The sequence below is a fragment of the Oreochromis aureus genome, linkage group 12 (genome assembly GCF_013358895.1).
Source record: "Oreochromis aureus strain Israel breed Guangdong linkage group 12, ZZ_aureus, whole genome shotgun sequence".
Lineage (NCBI taxonomy): Eukaryota > Metazoa > Chordata > Actinopteri > Cichliformes > Cichlidae > Oreochromis > Oreochromis aureus.
In genome coordinates, this window is record NC_052953.1 from 4515306 (window position 1) to 4541805 (window position 26500).

The following is a 26500-nucleotide window of genomic DNA, read 5'->3' on the forward strand; positions in this document are numbered from 1 at the left end:
TTCCTGTTCAAAGCAAGTATGCTATGCATTATTACAACTTGTCTTCGGAGACGTTTCAACATTTCACATCTCCAGGATCCCCATTTGAAATGTTGACATTTGCGGTGCGTGTCTGTCACAGCAGGCTTCTCTTTGAAGGTTTGAAGTGAGCAAGCACTTTTCTAATTGTCAACTTTTGCTCCCAGTGCACATTAATCTGACCAGTGCAGCCGGGGATTAGATCCAAAGAGGGGAAGTCCCTACTTGTTGATCTCACGTGAAACACAGATACAGACACAAACACATCTGCATGTGCAAATGTGTGTGCATAAAAGTACACACACGATATTGATTCCACTCCATGAGCTAATGAGAACCAGCCTTTCTAACCACACACTGCTTATGACACGATGGAGTTCCACTGTATTAAGTCTGTTAACATTTAAGCATATAAGTGAGTCAAGCCACACTGTAAAACCCAATAAGTTAAGTTAACTCAAAACCTTTGGTGAAACTGATTACATAAAATATTTTAAGTAACTAAAACTTAAAAATAAAAGTTAAATAAACACACTTTATTTATTAGTTTTAAATAAATATTTTTAAGTACTATTGATAAATGTTTTTAAAGTATTATATATCCACATTTTGGTTTAGTACTCTCTACTTCATATTTTGAGTTTCAAGTACAAATCTAGCTTAAGTAACTTTTAGGAATTAATATTTAGTTTCAAAATGTTAACCATTTTAAGCTAATACAACTCAAAAATTTAAAATACAAACTCTTGTAATATCCAAATCTACTGTGTTTTGAATTTGATATAAAAAATGTGCCCAAAATAATTACACTTGTAAAAACACAAGACAGAAAATATAAATTCAAGTTACAAATTTATTGAGTTACTTTAACACATAGCTTTTCTGACAAAAAGCCCAAAGACATAAATCCACCACATTTTATAGGGAATAATGTCAGAAATGTCCAGTTTTGGCACAAGGTTACAATATTAGAAATAAAGAATTTCACAACATGTTTTAAGAGTATTCAGATTTGATTAACACATGAGTATGACCTTTTTATTAAAAAAACAAAAGGAAAAGAAAATCCTGCATTATTAAGTGGGAAAACTGAATGAAAGTAAATTACCGTATAGTGCAGCTAATACACTGAAATATAATTGGTAACCTTTTAATATGCCAATACTGTGGTTATGCAAAATGCACATTTGTAGAGTGCAATCACAGTCTCAACAACAGAGCAATAAAACTTTAAATAGAAAAATACTTCTTTAGAAACATAAAACAAAGTGTTATAAACCTCCTTACCGCCTTATGTCAGTTATGAGTAGTTCAGGAGGAACGTTCCTTAAGTGACATTCAAGATCCCACCTAGAAGCCAGAAATGTAGTGAGATTGTCCTTCATTTTCTGTATGGATTTACAGTTATCTGACTAAAAACACAATCAACTAAAACACAAGTGATGATGGGGAAAAAATAAAATAAAATCACCCCTTTTACTTTGGATGTGGCTTTTAGATAATGAAGTATGAAACAGAGTCTGCAAAGATTTCTTTATTCTATTTCTCTCTCTCTCTCTCTCTCTTTTTAAACTTATCCAGACTTGGAAACATGATAAACTGAATTACTTGCTTTAACAGGCACTTGAGGGCTGTGTAGGAATCCTGGACATTATTCTGCTGCCAAAAGATCATTTTTAAGACTCAGCACTTTGGGCTTTAACTTCCCACCCTCCAGACCCACCCATCAAAACTTTCTGAATAAAGTCAAAAATGTTGGCCAAACATTTTGGGTAGCTTAGGTGCAGGGCGTAGGTAAGTCCAAATATTACTAGAAATGCATCAGCCAGGGTGGTGAAATCAATGATCATGTTACCCTCGACCAAAACTGCAGTCTTCTCAGGGCAGAAGAATGTTGCATCGCTGGAATTGGCTCTGATCAGGAGGAGTCCAAGTGGCACTTCACTAATATCTGGTCTATCAGTATGCATCATCTACAGAAAACAAAATTACTACATGTTAGTGCATTCCTATTTCTCTTACTTTCATCTATACAAGTCACATTTCTGGATTATTACTAGCTCAGAAATCAATTGTTTGAACAACAAAAAAGCCACAACACACCAAAGATTTGAGAAAAATAAACTGACAAAAATAGTACTTTTAGTAAAGCAAAGTCATACCTCTTCGTAGCAATAACAACAAAGTCAATGGGAGTTATATTTTTTTTTTCATTTGTACAGTGATGTATGGTTGGGCTAGGAACATTATAGAAGGTCTACACACATTAAAAACATGTAGTGTTTCCCATTATGTGACATGGACACTGTTGTAGACAGATCCAAGCATGGAGATGCTTCTCACACTGTCAAAATGTCACAATGTTTGGTGAAATCTATACAAGGATGCTACTAAGATATTGTTCACAACTTTGTCCAAAACTTACATCCGAAGTTTTGATGAAGGTAGAGGTGTCTTCGCACAAATAGGCAGGAGGGCATGAAGCACGCCAGCACGTTGAGCATGGATATCAGCTTGTTCCTACATCACAAGAAAATCTTTATTTTAAATTATTGGCTTACCTAGTCAAGAATGGTAGTTAAAATTGAAAAATTGATCAAATTAAATAAAGCTCAAAAAACAAGACAAAAACCCACGAACCTGGAGATTCTAGCTTCTGAAGAGCTGAGACAGGACATCAGACACGTTCCCTGTGCAAACAGCTTTCCTTCTGAATAAGCTCTGGAGCAGGGGAGCATGTTGGTCCAACACAGCATAAAAGTGGTTCTTCAGGTGGAGGTTTGTAATCCTGTGGAATTCTGCACAGATCTGAACACAGGATAAATTTATGTTTACAAGTTTCAATTAGTCTACAAATCTTTGCAAAATACATCAAAATCCTTACACTCCAAAGGCATAATTTGTTCAGACAGGCCAGATAACAGAAGTTGATATAAAATACATCTTGTTAGATACATCTATATACATTCTTACCTGGGACTGGAATTTCAGAGTAGGCCAGCAATCCCGGATCTGACCTACTGGTAGGTCATCATTGATGATCTCTTTGCATCGCAAGGCCAAAGTTGTGTGCATCAGCTTTGTAATCAGGACAGGATTCTTTTCACTTTTCTCGACTTCATCTACAATCTGTAGTCTTAGCTGGTCAAGGTGAACAGCATCTTCACCCCTGAAAATTTACTTCTGCCCTGGCATGGACATAACAGTAAAACACAGAAGACAAGACAGACTACACAGAGAACAGAAAAGACACATAACCAAGGAGACACAGATGAAACATAACTAGCCCAGAACTCAACTAAACCTTAACTAATAATAACAACAATACATGAACTTCACCTCATTTCAATATAACATAAGAAAGTAAAATACATAAAAACTCAAAATGCTGGGTCACAGACCCAGCCCCTGACAGAAAAAAAAAAAATAAGTCTTTCACTAATAAACACTGGGCATCAGAATAAAATAAAATGAAAAAATAACTGTTTGGTAAATATATTATTGATGGATTCACCCTTAAGTTAACCTAAAATAGACCAGGCACAACAATTTTACAGTTCAGAAGCTTCTACATTTATTTGCAAGGTAAACCAAGTAATACCGCCTAATTATGTATTGAGTAATCACTGCTTTTGTAAGTGTGTCCTGTGCCTACAATTTTGCTGCCCCAGTTTTAATATGTACAACTCCAGAGAACTAAACGTAAGTTTCAAGTTCCACCAGTTAGCAAATGGGTTAGCCAAAGTCAATATCCATGTATGCGCTAAGTGTGAAGCAGCGCAGCAGTGCATATTGATTCAACAATTTAACCACAAGGTAGTTTATAATCTGCAAATCCAGAAACGCCTTCTAAAGACTCCTTTTAAAATAATAAGAGATAAGAAAAGTATGAGTAGTGCCTCTGCTGGGACTAATAATGTGTTATACTAAATGTGAGCTTATTAGCATAATTCATGCAAAACACTTTGGGGCCAAGGCGACATGGATAAAACGACTCATGCATGTAATTCTTAAATGCCTGCTACAGTTGTACATTTATGATGATAAAAACCATATTACAAAGGAGAACTACAGTTTCAGAAAAATAAAACTTACCACAAAAGCGCTCCTGAAGACAAATTTGCTGCATAGGCGGTAAATGCAGCTAGCCAAGTGCAGAGCGTTAGCTGTTCCAGTTCAAAAGTCCGTAACATACCACAGCACGTCCTCCTTTATCCAGCGTCAAAGGCAATGCAGCAAAAAAATCCTTCACAAATGTTTTTATTTCTGTTCGGATATTAACTTTCCACAAGTTTCTTTCGAGTAACAAGCGGGCATTCGCACTCAAGCGAGGAATCCAAGATGGTTGCCAGCACTTCATAAAGAAACAGGTGGCGCACGTACGTACGTACGTAGGCACGTAAGTGACGTCAGTGTTAAAACTCAAATTATTTGAGGGCAATGTCAGAAACTAATCAATATATTCAAGTACTGATAACTTGAAAAAACACACTTGTTCAAACTACTCAAAAAAATAAAGGTGTATTAACTTATAACAGGTTTTTAAGTAGTTGGAACTCATTTCATTTATCAAACTATTACTATTCGGTCTTACAGTGCAGGAACCTCCAACTAAGCTAAAGGCGGCAGGGTGGCCTTGTGGTTGCAGCAACCACCTTGTAACTAAAAGGTCACAGGCGTGATGCCTGCAAAGGCCCATATGTCGATCAACTTAAATTGAGACCAAACCTTTTATTCACAGTAACGTGCCCTAAACGCCAGATGAATAACAAATGTGTCAAATTGCGTCAGGATTTACTAAAAGCCATGAAGACCATTTTTAGGCGATATAATGTTTTTCTGAATATAATTTCAAAAATGAAAAGCCAGTTTTCTAACAATGATTTCCTGCCTTGATCCACTAATTGCATGCTGTTCATGAGGCATTCTTGGTCTCTGCAGCAACTTTAGTTTAACTAGTCTGTGAAGCATGCATTTTCTTGAAGTAATCCAAGAGATTAGTTGGTGTGAAAATGCAGTTTTAAATACCTTTTTTTTCCTGGGGGAAGAACCCTAGACTCTCCTGCCAATTCTAAATACTTTCAAGATTGGTTAAAATATAACCAGGCACCCATAATTACCACTGTTTTGTATAATATAAACATCTGGTCCTGCCGTTATTTCATGATAGATCGTCGACATTAAGGCAGCAATAACAGTGCACAGGATAGTGTACAAGGAAGTTATGAGACTGTAGTCAGACTAAATCAGGTGAATTATCTCAGGTATTCACAGGGCTTCACTTGTTCCACAGGATTATTCCAAAATGGATAAAATTGATTTTTCAACTCAAAATTACACACACAAATCGCTTAATGTGAAAAAAGTTTGCTTGAAATTCTTATAAATGATAAAAAACATACTAAAAAAACAAAAATATAATATGTATATGAGTACTCACAGCCTTTGCAATGACACTCAGACCTGAGAACAGGTGCATCCTGTTTCCAATAATCATCTGTCAGATGGTTCTGCAACTTCATTTCAGTCCATCTGCGGTAAATTCAGTTGATTGGAATTGATTTGTAAAGGCACGCCTGTGTGTGTAACATCCGATAATTGACAGTGCATGTCAGACCATAATAAACCAAGCCATGCACAACCAAAGGAGCTGTCTTAAGACCCATAAGACAGGACTGTATTGCGGCACAGATCTGGGAAAAGGTACAAAAAAATCTGCAGGTCTCAATAAGCACAGTGGCCTCCATCATCCATTAATGTAAGAAGTTTGGAACCACAAGGACTCTTCCTAGAGCTGGCTGCCTGGCCAATCTAAAGGATCAGAGTAGAAGGGCCTTTGTCAGGCTGGCTTTGTCATCATGGCTGGAGGAAACTGCTCATCATCTGATATATACCATGCCTACAGTGAACTACGGTGGTGAAGTTTTTTTTAGCAGCAGGAAATGGGAGACTAGTCAGGGTCGAGAGGAAATAAGAATGCAGCAATGTGCATAGACATCCTTGATGATAATCTAGTCCAGAGCACTCCAGAGCTTGGACTGAGGTGAAGGTTCATCTTCCAACAGGACAACAGCCCTATGCACAAAGCCAAAGTAACAAAGGAGTGCACCAGCCAGAGCCCAGACTTGAACCCAACTAAACACCTCTAAAGAGATCTGAAATTGGTTGCTGATGCTCCCCACTCAACCTGATGGATCTTGAGAAATTCTGCAAAGGGGAATGGGAGAAAATGCCCCCAGTTTTTTTTATTTAGTTGTCTTTCTTTTTGGCTGCTGTAACGTTCTAACAATCAAAGTTAACTTGAGACAAAATCCTGAGATTGTCAGAAATATACCGTACAGTGTGACTGCTATTACAATTTAGGTCTTCAAGCAAAAGGAAGGCAACATGAACACAGCAATATTACCAAAATCAAACCTAAGTGGAGTAAATAAAAGAAAAAAATCAAATTGAAAGACTTAAAGAAAGAAGAAAACCTTAAGAAGAATACTTTCAGCAGGAGTGCTCCCTGGATTCAAATGAGTTTTTGTTGAAGAGGCTCTTTGGAAGGCATGTGCATATATAGGGTTTTAAATACGAAGTGAAATGACTTTATTCTCATGGTGTGTTTGTGCTTAACCTATGAAACTCTTTATTCTTGAAATCTGCTAACACCTTGATGAAGACTGTGCCAAGACACAAATGAGTTAAACATAAATATGCCAGAATAAAGTCTGAGTGATTAGGCTCTGACTGAAATTTATGAGGCCAGGTACAGACTGACTGGGTCCAACCTGAACTGGACTGGGTAAGGCTTCTGTTCACATTAGCATTTGTACTCAGCAATGTACAAAATCTGTAACAATTATCCTGTATAAACAGATACTAAAGGGACAGGAACATTAAAACTTTTTACATTGTTTCCTCTTACTCTCTTCTCAGACGGCGCACTCCCTCGTGTTTGAGATATTTACCTCATAAATCTTAATTAATCACTTCTGCATGGGGAGAAGACTTGTAGACTTAGGAAAAAGTCTGAATCTAGTGCATCTCAGTTAGTACAAACAAGACTGCTGGACCCTGAACCATGATTTAGGATGCTTACACAGGTGTATTTTAACATAATAATGACCCGAGGAAGGTTGATTGAGCCCAAAGTGCATGAACTTTGCTCTCTGCCCCTCTTTATTCAAGACCACAATAATTTTTGTCTGTTTTGAAAGCCATGAGACAGCTTTTCAACACTACAATCATTAATATAAAAACTTGCCTTCAACTAAAACCCCAACTTCTTGAGCTTTTGCAGCTGTATAAAGAATTGTGGGGCTATGAACTGAAGCTAACGCACACGCATACATAACCATGTTAATAGCTCAGCTCACGGCATAATGATGAGTTGTTCCATGATTATTGTTTACCCTGCTTAAAATAACTTATAAAACAGGTGCAGTATTATCAGAGTCTTATGTTTGTGGACACATTCCCAGGCAGACAAAGCCACAGGTGTAAGGCTTTGAAAGGGAAAGTGTACACAGCACAATCAGTTCTTAAGGCAGATGAATGACTGTTAGGGCATGGGTTGGGCAGGGCTTAAAGGAAATGCTTGCACTTAATTCAATTAGTTTTGTCCATAGGGTAAGTATTAAACATGCTAAAGGTAGATTCTTACAGAGCATTAGGTTGACTATGAGAGCATTGTACATGGCAACTAACTGTGAAAACTTGAGGGAAAACTTGTGAAAACTTGGTTCAAAATTTACCAGCTTCAAATGGGAAGATATGTGGACGTGGCCTGTAATTAAGTATAATATGACCAAACTTGCTACATCCACTAATAAGCTTCTAGATTACCACTTTCTGTCAGAGAGACTGTGGAGGAAAGTTGGCCTACATTCATCTTCCCTCAAAAAAAAAAAAAAAAAAAAAAAAAGTGGTACAATTTTATTGGTGGTGATGATAAAAGTGGGTAAATGCAGCTAATAATTTAAGTGGTGAAACACAAACAAATGAGAGCCCTGCAAGAGATTGATTTCCAGTTTGGTAATTAAAGATTGAGCTGACAGAAATAAACACTGCAAAACAAGGTAATGATTAGGCTTTTGAAGGTCTAGATAGGATTCAGGAGACATGAAACTATGTTAAGAAATCTGAATATGGTAATATGAGAGCTTCGCTTATAGAATACTTAAATATTGCATTTTTAAGGTTATAATGCCATATAAATATAATATATATGTTTAAAAAGTCCACGTGTGTTATAACTGTTCAATGGTCAGATTGTTCATCAAAGTGGTACTGCGGATGCAGAGTGCAAAAATGGCTAATGGTTTAACTGTTGCCAACAAATGCACCTAAATGGTAATATTTATTATTATTTACGATAAAAACAAAAACAGCAAATGACTGATCTAATATTTCTGTGGCTAGGATATGGTTTCACTTTTATGTGCACACATGGTAAGGTTAAGTAAATATAGCTTATGGTTTGGTTTATAGAAAGCACTTGGTGGAAGGTTAGGGAATAGTCTTGGTCACGGCCTTAAAAGAACTTCTTAATGAATGATGAGGAAAGAACTCTGGCAGGGTTAAATGAAGCCAACATTGGCAATAAGAAAGAACAGTGGTTCTACATATAAAAGTCACACAGTTGTGCCCCATCTATCCACCTCATCCTTAAGAGGTTTTGTGGTTCTTTAGCAATGTCACAATTCCACATTTGCTAGTGAGAGGCACATGTTTTATCTGAAGCTGGAGGAGGCAACACACTGAAAGAGAAAGAAACGCAGAACTCGAAAGTAAAATGGTCCTCTTTAGCTTGGTTTTCTTCTGTTTTAAGGCCATGCCTCAGACTAACTTGTGCATATTTACTGTGATATTCACACTTACCAACTTAGTCCTCAGTCATACAGGCCTGGAGACCAGTTGGACTCTCTTGGAAACCTCTGGTCACTAGGCAAACTTGTGTATTCCTTGACTGGTTGGCGAGAGGTTGCTGGAGGTTACTGGCAGTTGTTGTGAAATCAGTCACAAAGAGGGTGCTGCACCAAACAACTCCTTGTTATTGCGTTCCATAGTTTGCAAGGAAGACACTGACTTGTCTGCAGACAGCTGCCAATTACATTTACATTTACCTTCAAAGTAAAAGTTGTGCCTTGCTTCTGTAAGAGATGCAATTCTAAAGGCACAACTTCTAACAGAGGGGAATGGCCCCTGATTCTGGTTGGTGCTGTACTTTTCAGTTTTTCACTGATTGATGTGGAAAATATGTATCATGCATTTTAATGCAGGACTGCAGCTATTAACTGCTTCAATAAAAACATATGAGCATATTGTTTTGGGGAATTTAAATTCTGACCACCTCGGTTTTTGTTAAGAGGTTTATGTTACAGTATGGGCAAGTAGGGGTAGATGGTTGGGAGTATGAAGTGTGTGACTACAAAGGATGGCACATTTTTGCCCAATCTCCAGGTAAGCATTTAATATATTTATATTTAAAATCTTTTTCTAAAGTCATGAAAGGGTTTTAGTTTCCTACACCTTAACTGCAAAGGTAGCATATCAGAAAACATCCATCCATCCATCCTGTCTGGAGTACTCCAATTCCAAAGAAGTTAAAATGCTTTTTAAAATGTAAATAAAAACAAGTCTGCCAGTCTGCCCATTTAAAATACCAGCATTAAGCCACTGAGCTCCATAGGCTAACAAGGCAAACATATGTCCTCATAGTACGACCCAATATGCCACGGCCTCAGTTTCAGCTAATCTGAAAGTATGCTGAGTGTTCTTATGTGGGGAACAATGAGGGTGTGTGGTGGTATGAGGAGGAAATCTTACACATACCAAGCAGGCTGCGTAAAATTAACTGAAGTGTGTTTTTAAGAGTGGGAGGGACCCAAAATAAATCTTGAAAGACCTGACTATCATGCCCCTTGTCTGACTCTTATCCAAGTTTAGCCACGCACACAACTAGAGGTTAATTCTTTTGACCTGAGACAAACTCTTTCCACGTTATTAGGCATTTCTGCCGTTGACAGAAGCTTTCAAAGCCTGTTCGTTACAGACCAAACATGTCAGCGAAAGTACCAAGAATGCCAGCCATCTCAATGAGGCAGCAGTCTCCTGTTTGGTGATCATGATGAGTGAATAAAGGCAATAACTCTTTTGACTTGGCTCTACAGAGTTAGAGCCCGCCCATAAAGAAAGTGTTGTTTCCAACAGAAATGTATTATGATTTGTTTTCGTAATTTTTTCCCATTCATATTTGGTGTTATTCTTAAACTCTAATTTGAATTAGAAATAAAATCTTTACCAAAACAGACATGAATATATTATAATGACTGACAGGTCAAGTTAAAAACTGTATTACAAAGGCACCTGGAACCGGCATATTGGTCAGTGGGTGTCAGTTCTGGAAGTTAATGTGTTTAAAGACCTGAGTGTCTTTGACAAGAACCTAATCTTGATGGACGGTTAGGTCAAAGATTCTCCAAAACAAGGGGGTAGGCAAACTGGTGCACCAGCTATAGGGTCATAGGTACCAAACACTCATTAATGCACACAGGGAACAAAAATGTGCTTACCACTAGCCAATCCTGGTGATGGGTTCATCACTTATTAGTCCCTGACAAAATAAAAAATGACTAAAAATACAAAAATGGCATATGAAGAATCACTTTTCCTTTTACTAGGTGCAGACTGTTGGGTGCACTGAAGACAGCAAAATGCAAAATCAGAAGAAGGAATAACAGGGAACGTAGTGATGCTCTGCGTTGTTTTTGCTGGGAAAACCTTCATGTGGATGTTACTATGTCCCAAGCACACCAAATACTGTGAAAAGTATCCCCTGGTGGCAGTGACAGTTTGAGCAGAATAATGAACTCCACCACACTACGATGGCTGTTCAGAAATTGTTTAAGGAAGTTTAATCCAGCTGAGGATATGTGGGATCCTCCCATCCCATGAGACCCCATCTCACAAGTTAAAGGTTTTGCTGTTAGAGTCCAGGTGACTGATAAAACGGGACACCTTCAGAGGTCTCACATTCCTGTGGACACTATTAGGCAGATGGATTATTGTTGTGGCTGACACTTAATACTGCAAATTATGACTCCTATGTGTATCATATTACCCAAGACATTCGCACATTTGGGAGCAACCATTATAAAAGCGGCAGTATTCTGAGTGTGTGTTTAGATAAATCTGATAATCTGTTCTTCAGATTAAGGGGAAAAAGATTTACCCAAACATCAAACAACTTCATAAAATGTTAAGTTGACTTCTTCTTTACTCGCTTATTCTCTGACTGGAGTCATCAGCGATCACCCACTCATAGCACGCCCACACAGTTTAGTTTAAATGGGGTTCACTGGAGCAGCTGAGGTTAAGCACCTTGCACCCTTTCACATTTGTCATTCACAACAAATAAATGTCTTCTTCTTTCTAAATGCTGATCTCTACTGCTGTCGCTGTAGTACTGCACATTTTTTGTAAGGACTCTTTGTTTATTTAGAGACTCTTATTAGTTGTGTTTACTCTGAGTGAAGGCTAAAACAGGGCATGCCTGGATGAACTCACTCTTAACACAGGCTTAAGCTCCAGTGAAAGCATTTCCGCAACGTGGACAGGCTGTCAGAACGTGAGCCAGTCAGTGTTTAGAGCTTCATACAACTTGTTTATCTTTTGCACAGTAAACAACAACATGAAGACTGTACTTGTAACCACACTGAATGTACGTAATACCCCACAGCTGTTGGGTATTATGTAGAAAGGCCTCAAAAGGTTTCAGGTTTTTTTTTTTAAATTACACATTGATTTTGAACTATAATCGACATTTTTATTAAATATCAAGCAGCAATTGAATTTGTTTATGGTCTCTAAGTGATTTCCATATTAAGATCTGCTTTTTTCGTTAATGTAGTTTTCTGCCAAACACATTATATTAAGCCATGTGTTTTACACACCAGGGGCGTTTTACTCCAGAGGATTAAAACGCCCAGAGGATTCAATGTACAATTTGATAGATTTTCTAATAAATCCAAAATCCAAATCCAATTTATTTATATAGCACATTTAAAAACAAAAGGTTTGCCCAAAGTGCTGTACAAAAACAAAGTGTAAAACACAAGATAAAACCACTGACACTTACATAAAACATAATAAAACACATAAACTATCAATATAAACACAACACATATACAAATATCAACTCACGCCAGTCTGAACTCTATCGAAAAAAGGTGTGTTTTCAAAAGCGTTTTAAAAACAGGAAACGAAGATGCCCGTCTAATGTTTAAAGGCAGCGTATTCCAAAGTTTTGGGGCCATAATTGAAAAGGCTCGCTCTCCTCTGCATTTGAGCCTTGATTTTGGGACAACCAACAGCAGCTGGTCAGCTGATCTGAGGGTCCGTGAAGGAATATAAGGGTGAAGTAACTCGGAAAGGTATTATTTTATATAATAAAATTTTATATTTAAGGATACAAACATATTGTAATGGCATACCTATCAATGTCCATACAAAGTACAGCATCATGCACCTTATTGTACTCTATGAGGCTTATATCAGCTGTGTATACTGGTGCATTCTGGGTACTTTAGAATTTTTATTTTAGAAATTTTTATTTTTATTTTTTCAATTTTTTGTGTATTTTCAGAAATGTTTTCATTTTCAAAAATAATAAATAAATTATTTTATTTTAAAAAACCAAAAACCAAAAACCATTTCTCTTAGGCTGTTAGAGTTTGAATGTTATATGTATTTGTTTATATCAGTTGGCTGACATGTCAACACTGTCATTCTTGCACTTTGTTTAAGCTTATGTCCTGTGGATCTGGTTATCTAAACCCATATGATGGGGCGATATTAAACTCAAATATTATATGACTGAAAACTGTATGTTTACAAACTGTGACCAAGACAGCAACATAAGAAATGTGATTCCAAAGTGAAGGTGTGTCCCTGTCTCATTTTAAACAGAATTATCTTGGATTGTCAAAAACATGAGGCGCAGAACAAATATGTGAGAACACTTATGTGTGTCAAAAACATTACCAAGACATTAATAAGCATTTCCCAGAAAAATTGCAGTGAGCAGCAATCAAATAAAGCATACTGAGCTGGCATGACTAATGATGATGGGGTCAAGTGCTGCAGAGCTCTGTACCAAACAGCTCACACCTGTGGACCTTAAACATGGCTGCGCTACAGTGACCACACCACCGTGACACAAAACAGAGCGCCTCCACTCCTTGTAATTTGAAAGTTATTTTACAAACCGTAATCGTAAATTTCTCTTTGTGAACCCTTCCTTTAGTATCAGTTTATGATCCGTCAGTTGGCCCCGGGCTGGACGGAGAAGGGGGCGAGCTGAATTTGCTCTGTGGGGGCTAAGTGGCAGCTCAATGTGTCACGAGAAAGAAAACATGCCCCCTGTGGCTGGCCTGTTTAGGGTATACTTTCAAAGGTTATCGTCTCGCTTTAATGGCAACATCACAGGCTCGTCTGGCCCGAAGCTGGTCACAAACAGGAAGGCTCTGTTAATCCCGGTCTTCCCTAATGACGCAGAAGAATTCTCAATATTCCCATTGTCTTCCTGGTGAACTTCCTCCAAGTGTTCAGATATTCTTTTAGTCTTTACAGGAAGGTTAAGCTTGGGTTATTATGATCTCCTAAATCTATACTAATTGCTGTCGGCCAGGGTTTCAAATACAAAGCTGAATTATTTTGTTCCCTTCCCCAACTTTAGATACCTTGTTACTAAAAACGGGCAGCACTGTGTTAAAAAAAAAAAGGGCGTTTTTCAGCCATCGTGTCTTGTGCTGCTCATGCTGTGACATCAATCTCCAATTGATGGAAAGTTGCTTTTTTATTATTATTTTACCAGTGGCTAGGTGTAGTTTGGACAGCCATTTACTTCAATCAGTGAGGCAGGGTACTGATGTAAAATTAACTGTATGACAACTTGAGTCTGTGCAGACAAAGAGTTGTGCCACTGCCTGGCGTGCCCTGAATGCTGATGCACAGATAAAAGCTGAGTTTGTCATGGGTATAGTCCAGTCCAGCTCAGCTCCTATCAGCATTATTCCAAAGCACTCAGGCATGACATCTGCCAAGAGGCCTGCTGCAGGGTTTGGCCTCATCACCAGGAACACGTCCAAGTCAAATATTGTTGCCCTCACACATTGTGGGGCAGCACCCTGTCACAGCTCCTCTTTAACCAGGAGGTGATGTTTATGACAGCCCTTGGAAAATTAATGACCCTGTTTCCATAAAGAGGACGAAAAAAAAAAACGTGGGAGGTATTATATACCACACACTCTCATACACTCACAGCAGAGAAGGTGGGGGTCAGGGTTTCGGGGTTGTTCTTTTTTTTAAATTTTCTACATCACAACCTGACCGGTGTGTTATCAGCGGCAGAGATATGTCCGACACTGCGCTCCAAAAAACTGGGATCAAAGTAGATGACATAAGCCAGCACAACCTTCGGAGGAAGAAGATAAATGTACGGAGCAAGGTCTTTATCAAAGGCTTGCCTGTTTTAAGACTGATTAAAGCAAGGAGTGCTCCCCTCCTTCCTCCATCCCAGTGGAAATAGGTGTTCAAACATGATTCTGTTTTAGTTGGCCTGCAGCTCTGCTGAGAAGCTCCCCCTTTGGGCTTGCCATGAGGCTCCTGCAATCGCCGGCTGTCACACTGCAACGCAGGGAATTCACAGTGTTTTTACTGTGTTTTTTAAAGCATGAAATGCACTTCAGTTCAGCCCTGCAAGAGGAAAAGAATAATAGAGACTGTGATTTCATTTGATCTCTGCTTTGCTTTGAAATAACTAAAGAGGGGGGCTTGTGGTTTAAGACAACACTAACATTGTCCAAAGCAATAAGAACAACGCTCCATGTCTGGTAGTGCAAACATGTTTATCTTTTTTCACCCTTTTCTTGGCCTCTGCTGCCTGATATCAGACTATTTTCTGCTAAGACAAGATGAGCTGATTTTCTTTTGTTTTTGTGTTATAGGGGATAAGATAAATGAGGGAGATATCGATATTACAGCCAGTCCACCAATGGCATGTCAGCTCAGCCAGATGGTGCCTGGAAATACATTGCTGATAAATACAGTCAAGCTGGAAGTACTGTAAGGGCACACAGCAAGAGGGCAGGAAAGGAAGTAAATACCAGCTCTTAGCTAAATACTGGGGGAAATCTGGCTGTGGTTTGGAAGTTTATCTACTGTACCAGCCACTTTGGTAGGCAACTAAAGAAAATAGTTAAAGCAGCAGGTGAGTTCTTGCCAGCCACTGAGAAAACTGTGGTTAAGTGTTAATTTGTGTGTGCATGTGTGATGTTAAGGCAAAAAAAAAAAAAATGCTGTGGTAGGCTCCTGTAATAAACTTTGTTATTTAGCAACTTGCTAGACTTGTTTCCGTGTTGGAATCAAATGAAGGGAGAACAGTGGTGTGATATGTTCTTTGGCTTTTCTGATGATAGGTGTGAGCTTTTTTAGTCCGTCTCATGCTAATGTCCAATTTCTTGTATTTATTTCAACCAAAAACTGTGTTACTGCAACCAGAAAATGCACCACTTGATTCTTAAACATACTTTCTAAGACTTTTCTGGCAGCTCATTCAAGCTTCTGCTCCCACATTAAGGACACAGGTTTGGAAAATCCATCCATCCATTTCCCTGCCACTTACTTAGGTCCAGGTTGTATATTGAATTTTAAATTAAATTATCATTCTGAATTCCCACACTTACTGGAGAAGAAAAAGTAGTGCTACCACCAGCACATTTAAAAACAACTAAACAAAGTGTAGAGCCATACCACCTAATCAAATCATAATACAGTGACATATATGTCACTGAATACAGACATGTCTCTCAACCTGCATGGCACTATAAATAAGCGTGACGCCACAATTGCAGAACTGCACCTCTGTTCTGCAGATTGTCTGCTGAAAATGCATAAACTCATAATAATATTGATAGTAATAAACTTAATTTAAAACGTACCTTCAAATAGCAAAGTGCATCACTTAAAAAATTGAAAACAAACCACACTAAAACATTTAAGACAAGCTAAATCTCTTGATACGTGCTCAATCATCCATGTAAGGAAATCCCAAAAAGTTGATTCTGTTAATCTGGACGCAACGTTTTCAGTGGGATGAAACGTTTCTTCACTCATCCAAGTGACATCTTCACTCTCCCACTGAAAACGCTACGTCTAGATCCGGGGTGGAGAACTCCAGGCCTCAAAGGCCAGTGTCCTGCAGGTTTTAGATATCACCCTGGGTCAACACACCTGAATCAAATGATTAGTTCATTTACAGACCTCTGGAGAACTTCAAGACATATTGAGGAGGATCAAGGACACATCTAAAACCTGCAGGACACCACTGCAGGAGTTCCCCACCCCTGGTCTAGATGAACAGAATCAACTTTTTTGGAAAAATAAGCTAAAGGTGAAATAACATTAAGGAAAATCTAAAAAACAGATCCATTGAAATTGCTTGGAAGAGAAGATAAAACATTATAAAAGATAACAGGCATTTTCTGTGCCTCCCCCCCCAAAAATAAACAAAATATATATAAGAAACAGAAAACGTTTCAGATGGCCACCCCTCCCTGAGCAGATGGCCCCGCCCCTCCCTGAGCCCGGTTCTGCCGGAGGTTTCTTCCTGTTAAAAGGGAGTTTTTCTTTCCCACTGTCGCCAAAGTGCTTGCTCATAGGGGGTCATATGATTGTTGGGTTTTTCTCTGTATCTATTATTATACGATCTACTGTGCAATATAAAGCACCTTGAGGCAACTGCTGTTGTGATTTGGCGCTATATAAATAAAATTGAATTGAAAAAGTGTGGTCACCCTTGGTCCACAGTTGAGATTAAGGGATGGCCAGCAAATCCTTGACCGAGGTTGATGAAATCTGAGAGTCAGTCTTGTGGTTCTGAAGTTTTGTGGTTTGCAAGTTTAAGCTGCATTTCCAAGTTCTTTTCAGAGAACAGAAACTTTCTCTTGGTAACCCTTCCAAACAAGCCATACATTTTCAGTCTTTTTGTAACTGTGCTGTCAGGAACTTTAATGTTTAACATGCTAACTGAGGCCTGTAGATTGTGAGCTCTTAGGCCTTTCTTTCAGCACTGCGTGGTTTGATCTTAAGGTGAATTTGCTGGAACAGTGACTCCTGGGAAGATTGGCAACTCTCTTGAATATTTTTCACTTGTGAATAGTCTTTCTTGCTCTAGAATGATGGACTTCATATTCCTTGGAAATGGCCTTATAAGCCTTACCAGATGGATGGACACAACAATTGCTTCTCTAAAGTAACTGCTGCATTCTGACGCACACCTGAACGCTTCAGTCCAGAAAACTCTGCACGTGAACCTGCCTGTGATCTACCACCTTAATTCCTATGGAAACAGAGTGTACTTAGTTTTTCACAGGGCTGCATAAACTCCAGTAAAATCTTTCTTTTTCACGTCACTACTCTGTGACACACCAAGTTCTAAAAAAGAAAAGAAAATGCTTCATTTTGAGACTATTACATTAAGAGTAGCCACTCCAAAGCATTCAAAATACATGACAAACAAGTCTTCGGAGCTCGTTATCTTAAATCAGATAAATGGGTTACATATTGCTTTTCGGAAAAATAAGGGTGTATACTTATTTCACTCTTGTTTACCTTCCAACAAGACTCATTAATGCAAATACATCTATCAGTCTTAGCACCTATTTTTAAATATAGCAGGTTAAAGTGTCAGATAATTCTTAACCACGATATACATTTTATTTTTCATTTTATCCACTTGGTCTAAAGCCTTGTGTAATTAATGTGAGTCACCATAACACTATGTTCTTTGCGTGAGTCTTTTCTGCCTAGTGTTAATGTTTTGAGTTGCTGATAAAATAACCTTTTTCTCCGCCATCAGGTTAAGAAATTAAGTAATATAGCTGAATGTACACTGAATTAAAACAGATGTTGACAACAGATACCCCATGTTTAAAAGGAGGTGATTTAAATGTAATTAACTTAAACCTCCAGATTTTGTAAATATATTCTAACCATCTGTATTTTTCTCTGGCAGGAGCATCATACACATGTAATATGTATTACAATGACATGAAAATATGCTGAGAATTTAGCCAGTAAGACTTTTAGGAGCGCAAAAGTAAAAACATGAGCTCAAATCTTTGGTATTTCAGTGGGAATGTGTGCAGGAAACAGAGAGACACACTGACATTGACCCGATGAGAAACTGTCCATCGGCAGCAGCTAATCTCTCAAGATACAAATCAAAAACACTCTTGGACTTGCTCCTAGATGGCATGGAGCGATGAGACAGTTACTGAACCAAAGACTAAAGGAGAAGGTACAGGGGCTGAAGTGTGCACTGGACACCTCTGGAAGACATGTGCACTATGCTAGGAGAGCAGGAGAGATGCCATCTAATATTTACTCAGGTGGAATAATACAAAGCCAAAGCTGTCCAGTGTATAGTCATAAAACAAAGAAGATTCTGAAGAATGTGCTCCATATGTTGCTAAGAAGAGATAAGCTTTAGCTTAAGTCCCAGATTGTGTATCAATGTTTGGACCATAAATGGATTCCTTTAACACTTTCTGGGCTACCTTACTAGTCAAAAAGATTAGCTAGGGAATACTGGAAGTCCCTAAAGGATCAAATGTAAAACTGTTCGCACACCAAGTCTGATGTTCTTTTTTTAAACATCTAAATGAAAATTGATAATATACCAGCATTTCTAGACATACTGACCATATAACACTGAAACACTAAGTCATGTTTAACCATGCATTCATACAGTGCTGTATTCTATATAGTTACCACCAGTTAATGACCCATATCTAGACACGAGAACTATGCATGAAACATAGAGAGACTGTGTCTGAAAAGCAAAGCCGGTGGTATAAATGCATTGAACACCATTTAGTGCCACCACTACACATTGTGAGTTTTTCCTATTTTCCTATCATTTTCATATTCAAGTCTTTTAGAATGTGTCATGTTTGTTTTACAAAATATGGTCCCTCGCAGTGTCCATAAAGGCTATAAAGCAAGATATGCTTTAAGGCTACCATATAAACATGAAACATTCCTCAGTTTTCCAATCAGATCCATCCCTCCCTCTTCAAAACATCAAGAAAGAGAAACTGTCCATCGGCAGCAGCTGATCTCTCAAGAATCAAAAACACTCCTGGACTTGCTCCTAGATGGCAGGGAGCGATGAGACAGCTACTGGGCCCAACACTAAGGGAGAAGGTACAGGGGCTGAAGCGTGCACTGGACACCTCTGGAAGACATGTGCACATAACTGATGTTATGTCAGTTATGTTTTCCTAAAACGATGCAGAAAGTAATCATACTATCAAGGATTATTTTCAAAGCTTGCTCGTGTTGGAATAGTAAGTGTAGCTTACAACTGTCACACAACTTTACCGTGAGGACTCCAACATTTTATCATCTACTGACCAAAATCCAGCTTATTTCCAAACGGTCATTTGAGATGGTTTGGAGTGCAAATCATTTTCTGCCTGGCTCTCATCATTTCCTCATGGTTGCTAAAGCTTGTTGTAACTGACTGACATTTAATTTTGAATAAATATAAGTGACATTCTGTGGTTCCAGTCCATCACACTTGCATCCTATGGATTTCAATAATCATTCTTTTAGAATTACATCAAACTTTCTGTGAACCAAAGCAGGTGAAATGATGAATAGACTGGCTAATGTCAGCAGACACCACTATAATTTTGCCTCTTACGTTTTAGAACAGGTGAGTTGTTTTTTTTAGATCGGGAGTTGTAAATCTTCATCTTTTCACGACTGAAAAACATTATCCACGTTGCTCCTTGATCACTGATGCTTTCCATCTTTCATGAAAGGGTCTTTCTGGATTATTGGAATAGTTCAGATTCAGACATGCTGAACTTTCTCTTCCTCTCAATTATTAATTATATTCAACCTTTTCTTCAAAATACTCACAGTAGTAAAAAATTACTTAAAGATTAGTGCCAGAAGTTGAGTTCAGACTGTGAGTCACCTTTGGCTTAGATCCCGAACAGGAGGCCAGGAAGAAGATGGGCCCAGATGCAAGCTGTAATAGTCTAATCACTGTTTTGCTGGAAAATCCAAAGGGATGATGTAAGAGATATGGGATGGAGAGGAAATGTAAACAGGGGCTAAATATACAGTGCATTGTCATCGCAATTAAACTAAATATTTTGTTATTTCAGAATGAACGTGACTGAGAGTATAGATTTAAGGCAAGATGTTTTTTTGCTGCACTTAAACGTCTCTTGCTGATTTAAAGGTATTTTAGTGACTATATTTCAGAGCATAACAGGTTTATTATAGGCCCTGCATCACAAAGTGTTGATTTTAAGCCCAAGGAGTCTTAAGAAAACCTGCCTGCGCTGCAGCAGGTGCACATTCCTCCAGGGACAAGCCAGGAACCTTGAGGTAGTATTTAACACAGATGTTTGACCCTCCTTAAGATGTTAGCCCTCTATCTTTATAATACATGGTTGGGAGTTCGAGTAAAAACATACCAAGGTTCATGAGCCACTGAATGTACAAATTAAAGGACTGAAAATGATAATGATGATGACAGTAAATATTGATAGATCACAATTACTTCAAGCTTGTGCAAGAGAAACTTGTGATGCCAGAAGAACTATTATCCATCGATCCATACATCCATCTTCTTCTGCTTATCTGGGGCTGGGTCATGGGGGCACGAGCCTAAGCAGAGAAGCCATGACCTCCCTCTCCCTAGCCACCTCCTCTAGCTTGTCCAGGGGAATGTTAAGGTGTTCACAGGCCAGCCGAGAGATACAATCTCTCCAGTATGTCCTGGTTCTGCCCGAGGTGCACGTGCCAGTGGGACATGTCTGCAACACCTCCTGGAACGGTCCTATTTTAATAAATGTCCCATGTAAACTCAACTCAACTTCAGGATGCTCATAAAGTCCCCCTCAATGATCACCATTACCATTGGTTAGGATTTGACTAGAGAGACAGAAACAATAATGTGATTCTAAGCCACTTTACCACACCTACATTAGACTCCCGAGGCGTAACATGCTGACGTTTTGTCACGTCCCGCGGCGTTCCTGAGGAACGCGAAAGGGGACCTTCGGCGTTCTTATGGTACGCGGCGGGTTATGGCTGAAATCCAATGCAATGACGCTCCCGCGGTAATAGACGTTCCAGCCCTGTATTGCAGCCCTAAACCTAACCTTATCCCTAGCCCTAATCATAACCTTATTCCTGACCTTAACCAGGACTTTAATGACGTTAAATATCGTGTTTCTAAGCGATTTGAAGAAAAAGAGCGAGCATGTGTAGATTGAGTCCAGACGGTTCTCATATGTCCTCATTTTTCCGAGGACGTCATTTAGGAACGTGGTGGGTAGCCGAAAACGTAATATGTTGACGATTTGTCACCTAGCGTAAAATGTTACGCTTTGGGAGTGAGAACGTGTTGCCAGGGGGCATCCTACCTGAGTCACCTCAGCCATCTCCTTTTGATATGAAGATGTTGGGGCTCTACTCTGAGCTCCTCTCAAATGACTGAACTCCTCATCTTACCTTTAAGTCTGAGCCAAGACACTCTATGGAGGAAGCTCATGTCTGCTGCTTGAATCTGTCGCTTTTTCACTTTCTTTTAAAAACCTGCAGCAGTTCAGCACAATTTGTAATTAATATATCAGCTGTGCGACTTGGATCCTATTTAGATGTGAACTTGTATCCAATGTTTAAAAAAAAGGCAAAGAATACATTTTGTTTATATTACCAGCAGCAATTGTGAAACGGTTAACCGAGCCAAATGTCTCCTCCAATAACACACCAAACACCACATAAAAATAATGGATAGTAAGTACTGATTGATGGTTTTGGTGGAAACATTTGCCTTTATAACTTAAATTTCAGACTTTGTGAAATATACAAAATAGAAGAAGCTGGTGTATTTACAGTTGGTGTCCTGATTTAAGAGATATTTATACAAGATAAAACACAAGACCTAAAGAAAACCAAGCAATCCTTTCAATTATCAGCCTTCGAATAAATCTTTAACTGTGTCCAAATATGTGTACCATTGAAGACAAAGTGATATCATATTTTCTTCAGGCACCCAGATGGTGTGTACTTAATGCAAGACTTCCTCGGATACCAAGTAGACAGCTTAAGATGATTCTCAATCTTCCCAGTGGCAAATGTTTTTTTAATGATGATGGTCCACAGCCCACATGTGATCCCAGTGTATCTGAAAAAAATATCTACTTTAACACACGCAAAAAAGGGGAAAAAATTCAGAGAGATTAGATTAAGTGTATCCATTTCATTTGCTCTGAAATTGGTCCAGGGGCCCCAATTTTGGGGTGATGTTGTCTCTGGACAATAGCAGCTGTTCACAGAATGCAGGGGGAACAGGAGAAATCATTACAGTGGGGCTCATCCAGGCTTCCAGTGGCAAAACAGAGAGGCGAGCCAATGTAAGTGCCACTTGCATTCTTGTACAGATCTGATGTGCGATGTGATGTTTGATTTAATGGGTAAACAAGCCTTTCATCCACCCTGAAACAGCTTCCAAATGGCCCATGGCATGTTCTCGTTGGATTTGGCTTTTGCAAGTTCAACCAACTAATTGTGCTTTCATTCAAGGAACTATTTCCTGTCAAAAGCTTCCCTCTCTTAGAGGAGAGCCTGTCCAAATAATTAAAATATGCATGATTCAGATCAATCTATTATTAGCATCGTTCAATTGCCATTTATCAAATGCTCTAAAAGACGATTGCATAAAACATGAGGCCAGTTTGATCTTTAGTTTCCAAATTCCTTTCTATATCCCCCAGTGGCAGATACAATGCATTGAGAGACAGGGCACAGCTGCCATGTTGGCTGCACAGACTAACATAACACATAATGCTCTGGCTATCCATTTTCTTTTTATAGACTAAGACACTAGCCATGAAATCCATGTCTTGTAATCAGCCAAGAGTAATATTTCACAGTTAAATGTTATGCTTTTCCTCAAGACCTGCAACTGTGAGAAAGTGTAGCCCCAGCAAAACTGGAGAGAAGAAAAAAGGAGGTGCGTGAATTAAGAGCTAATGAATAAATAACTTTTCTGTGTAATTTGGGGTATATCATATAGAGATTTCTGTGTGTCTCTCAGGTAAAATCAAGCCGTGGAACTAAAAAGAAAATAGATCCTGATTAGGTGATTCTCAAATATCACAATGGTTGCTTTTCCAGACAAAATGTCCTCTTTGTCCACTTGATAGATGGTTGCAAACTGCTGAGGCCTTATCCCCACCTCTCCACAACTCTGTGACACCATTCAAGTCAAGGTCATATGATAGCCCTGCAGGACTCTTTCCTTTCTAAAGGCTGTCCACCTTGGTCCTGCTGCTTTGAAATCAAACTTGCCATTGTTATTTTTACTGCCCATGACAGGGACAAAGGGACTGGGCAGCAGGGACACACACACAGCTTGAAATGCAATAGGGCTGGGAATTCCTCTTTAATTTCAATGCTATACTTGATCTCTGGGCTGCATGACTGACCACCTTATTATCTATAGCGACAGGAGCTTATCAATACAGAACTCGCTGGGCCCACAGACCAAAGACAAACACTTCCTTTATGCAGGATGTACCCTCGGGGCATGAGACATGCCGCGCAGGCCAACCAGCTGAATTCCACAACTGAAAGGGTGGGAGACTGAAAATAATTTCTAAACAGCCAAATTAGTCTAACAAAAAAGCAAAATAAATCTGATAACATTCAAAAAAACAACATAACATAAGCTAAGAAATGTTTTACTCTTTCTAGAGAGCCGACTTTGTCACCAAGCAAAATAAATGCAGAGAGTGCGATAAATAATACAACACCAATCAACCATCAATCAATTATCCATTATTCAACAGCAGAATAACTGTATGTATTGGCAGAATATGATTTTAACACATACATGTATGGTTAAAAAAATGAAGCAAATAACCTCTGCAAACACACCAGACTAAAGGAAGCCAGACATGTGAGAGGTTTAAAAAGACAAGTACACCGAGTACACTGGAAAAAATCCCACATATACAACAGTAGGAATGAACAATACAAATTCCCACGTCTTTGTGACCTTCTTGTAATTTCCTTTTAAAATAGAGAATAATAATAAAACAAAAACAAAAAACAAAGATATTAGTGCCAATTCTTAAACCACTCAGTCATCCAGTAAAAGCTGGTTTGTTGTTGTGCAGTTTGAGGCAACATTAGCAAATATTAGAATTGGAAACTGGATCTAATTTGAAGGATGGTCATTGGTCACAAGCAGGCAGTGTTTAGTATGTACATTACTTTTATGGTTTTAATATGAACAAGATGACCCTTGCCCAAATGTTCTGAACCAAAGTAGCTGTATTTATTTATTTAATTACTTAGTTTGACAAATCAGCTCCTAACAGTTTTCTCACTTTTTTTGCAAGTCCTTACACAAGACACTGACTTCTGTGACAGCCTTGCTGCTTGGAAATGATCTCAGAGCAAACATACCTTGCAATCTGATTGTGAGGCATTTTGCCCAATGCATTCTTGAATGACGCTGCCTGCTGCTACAGAGTGACTGATGGCTTTACTAAAAGTATAAGAAATACATTTAATTGCTTCTTAAAGGCGGTGGGTGTTTAGTTGCAAGGCATATTATGTTCTGCAGTCACTTGAAGACATTTTTGTAACTGAATAAGTGGTTCATCACCATTTGATGACAGTATATTATGTTACTCAGTAGCAAACTACATGTTGAACATGTCATATCTTTCTTCCACCCTGTCAGTTTTTTTTTAACATTTGTGGCCTATTTGATAGAGTGCCTTTTAAAGGATAATAAAGTAAAAATTAATCCTGTTTTGGTATTATTCTCCATGATGAACACTGCTCACCTGCTTCACCATTAATGTTTTGGACATGCTAGGCGTAGGTTTAGCCAACAAATGCAACAGTTAAACAAGTTTTAATCAAGTCTGCTGTGTGAAGAATTATTTTAATAAACTGCGACATGTTTTAAGGGGAATTTTAATCGCATGGTTTATGTTCACTGGCAGTACTTTGTGTACCAGGTCTTGTTTTCTTGTACAAGATTGAAAGCCTCCCAAAAAGGTGGGGGCAAAGTTTTGTGTTCTGTATCACGATACACAAAGAAGTTCCATCATACTGCATGAATTACTTTAGCTTGCACACAGTGCATCTGCAAGCCACTTTGCAACTTACATTCCTAAACTATTGGCTATATAAAATAATCTACTTTTGAATATAGTGGTCCTGAGTTACAAAGAAGAGAGATTTCAAGCTTTATTTATACTAAACATGTCAAAAAGTTCTGTGTACAGCCAGGACTGCTGAATTACAGGTGAATCACCCAGCAAACAAAGTTGGTCGACAGTCGAACTGACTTTTCTTTTGGAATAGCGTGAAACATGAAAACTGAACAGAAGTCAAAGTTAAATGAATTAACAGGAATAATTGGCACGACAGCAGGAGGTAGGATGGGTGGGAATGTGTGGGTTGGCAGGTTTGCCTTTAACAGCAGGGGAGTGTGGTGGTGGGGGTGTTAGGAGGATAATCAGGAGTAACTTCCCATTCAGAGCAGACAAACAAGGGGAAACAGTCGTAAACTCTTTTTTTTAATGAATTCACAACCACAATTTAACTGAGTTCTGATTTTCCGGGACAAAATCATAAAAAGCTTCATATTGTGCTCGAGTTTCCACAGGTTAATGTTAATTAACGATAAATGTTGTTACTAAATGTTTTACAAAAAACCCCCACTGTTACCACTTATCACCACTCTCCACTCAAATATTAAAATTTAATGTATTTCACCACAGCTTGACAATTTTTTACTTAAAAGGGGTTTTATAGAGATTTGCTGATCTCCTTTCAGCTTGCATTTTTAATTTTATTTGCCTATTTCTTTTCTTATTTAATCGTCATTAGTCTATAACATAATCTTTGTCACAGCCTTGGCTAAATAACCCTGTGAAGTGTCAATAATTTCCCTGCTTCATATATAACAGAATTGTGCTCCTACATAGGTAATGTTAGATTGACTGTGAAATTGCAACATCAGAGCCTTTCAACAAACAGCTGAAGACAAACAGGGAGCAGGGTGGGTGGTGGCAGCACACCTTAAGTTTCAAACGTGAACCTCCCAACAATGGACACCCTCAGGCATCCTGTGCAGGTGTGACCTGGATTTGATAAAACCCTTAACTTCTTACCCAGTGCAAATAAAGTCAGAGCTGCCCAGGTGCAGCTTTTGTTTGTGTCTAACTTTTGGCAGTGCAGCAGCTTTCGCAACAGAGTCTGGGAAGCAATAGCACAACAAAGGAAAGGCACTGAAAGCCTTACAGGTTCATCGGATCAGACGGCTAGTGAAGGGCTCCTTCTGCTGACTACAACCTGAATACTTATGAAACAACTAAATTTA

At 38.6% G+C, this 26500-nt stretch overlaps 1 protein-coding gene and 1 long non-coding RNA gene across 2 annotated transcripts in view; both read right to left on the minus strand.

Moving 5' to 3' along the window:
- cfap299 (cilia and flagella associated protein 299) overlaps positions 1-26500 on the minus strand; it is an 83821-nt gene that overhangs the window by 34162 nt on the left and 23159 nt on the right. The window lies entirely within an intron of this gene.
- On the minus strand, positions 2490-4254 carry LOC120443121. Its single transcript, XR_005615155.1, has 4 exons — positions 4114-4254; positions 2992-3247; positions 2659-2826; positions 2490-2538 (listed from the first exon to the last, which is right to left on the minus strand). It is a non-coding gene; the product is annotated as an uncharacterized LOC120443121 (long non-coding RNA).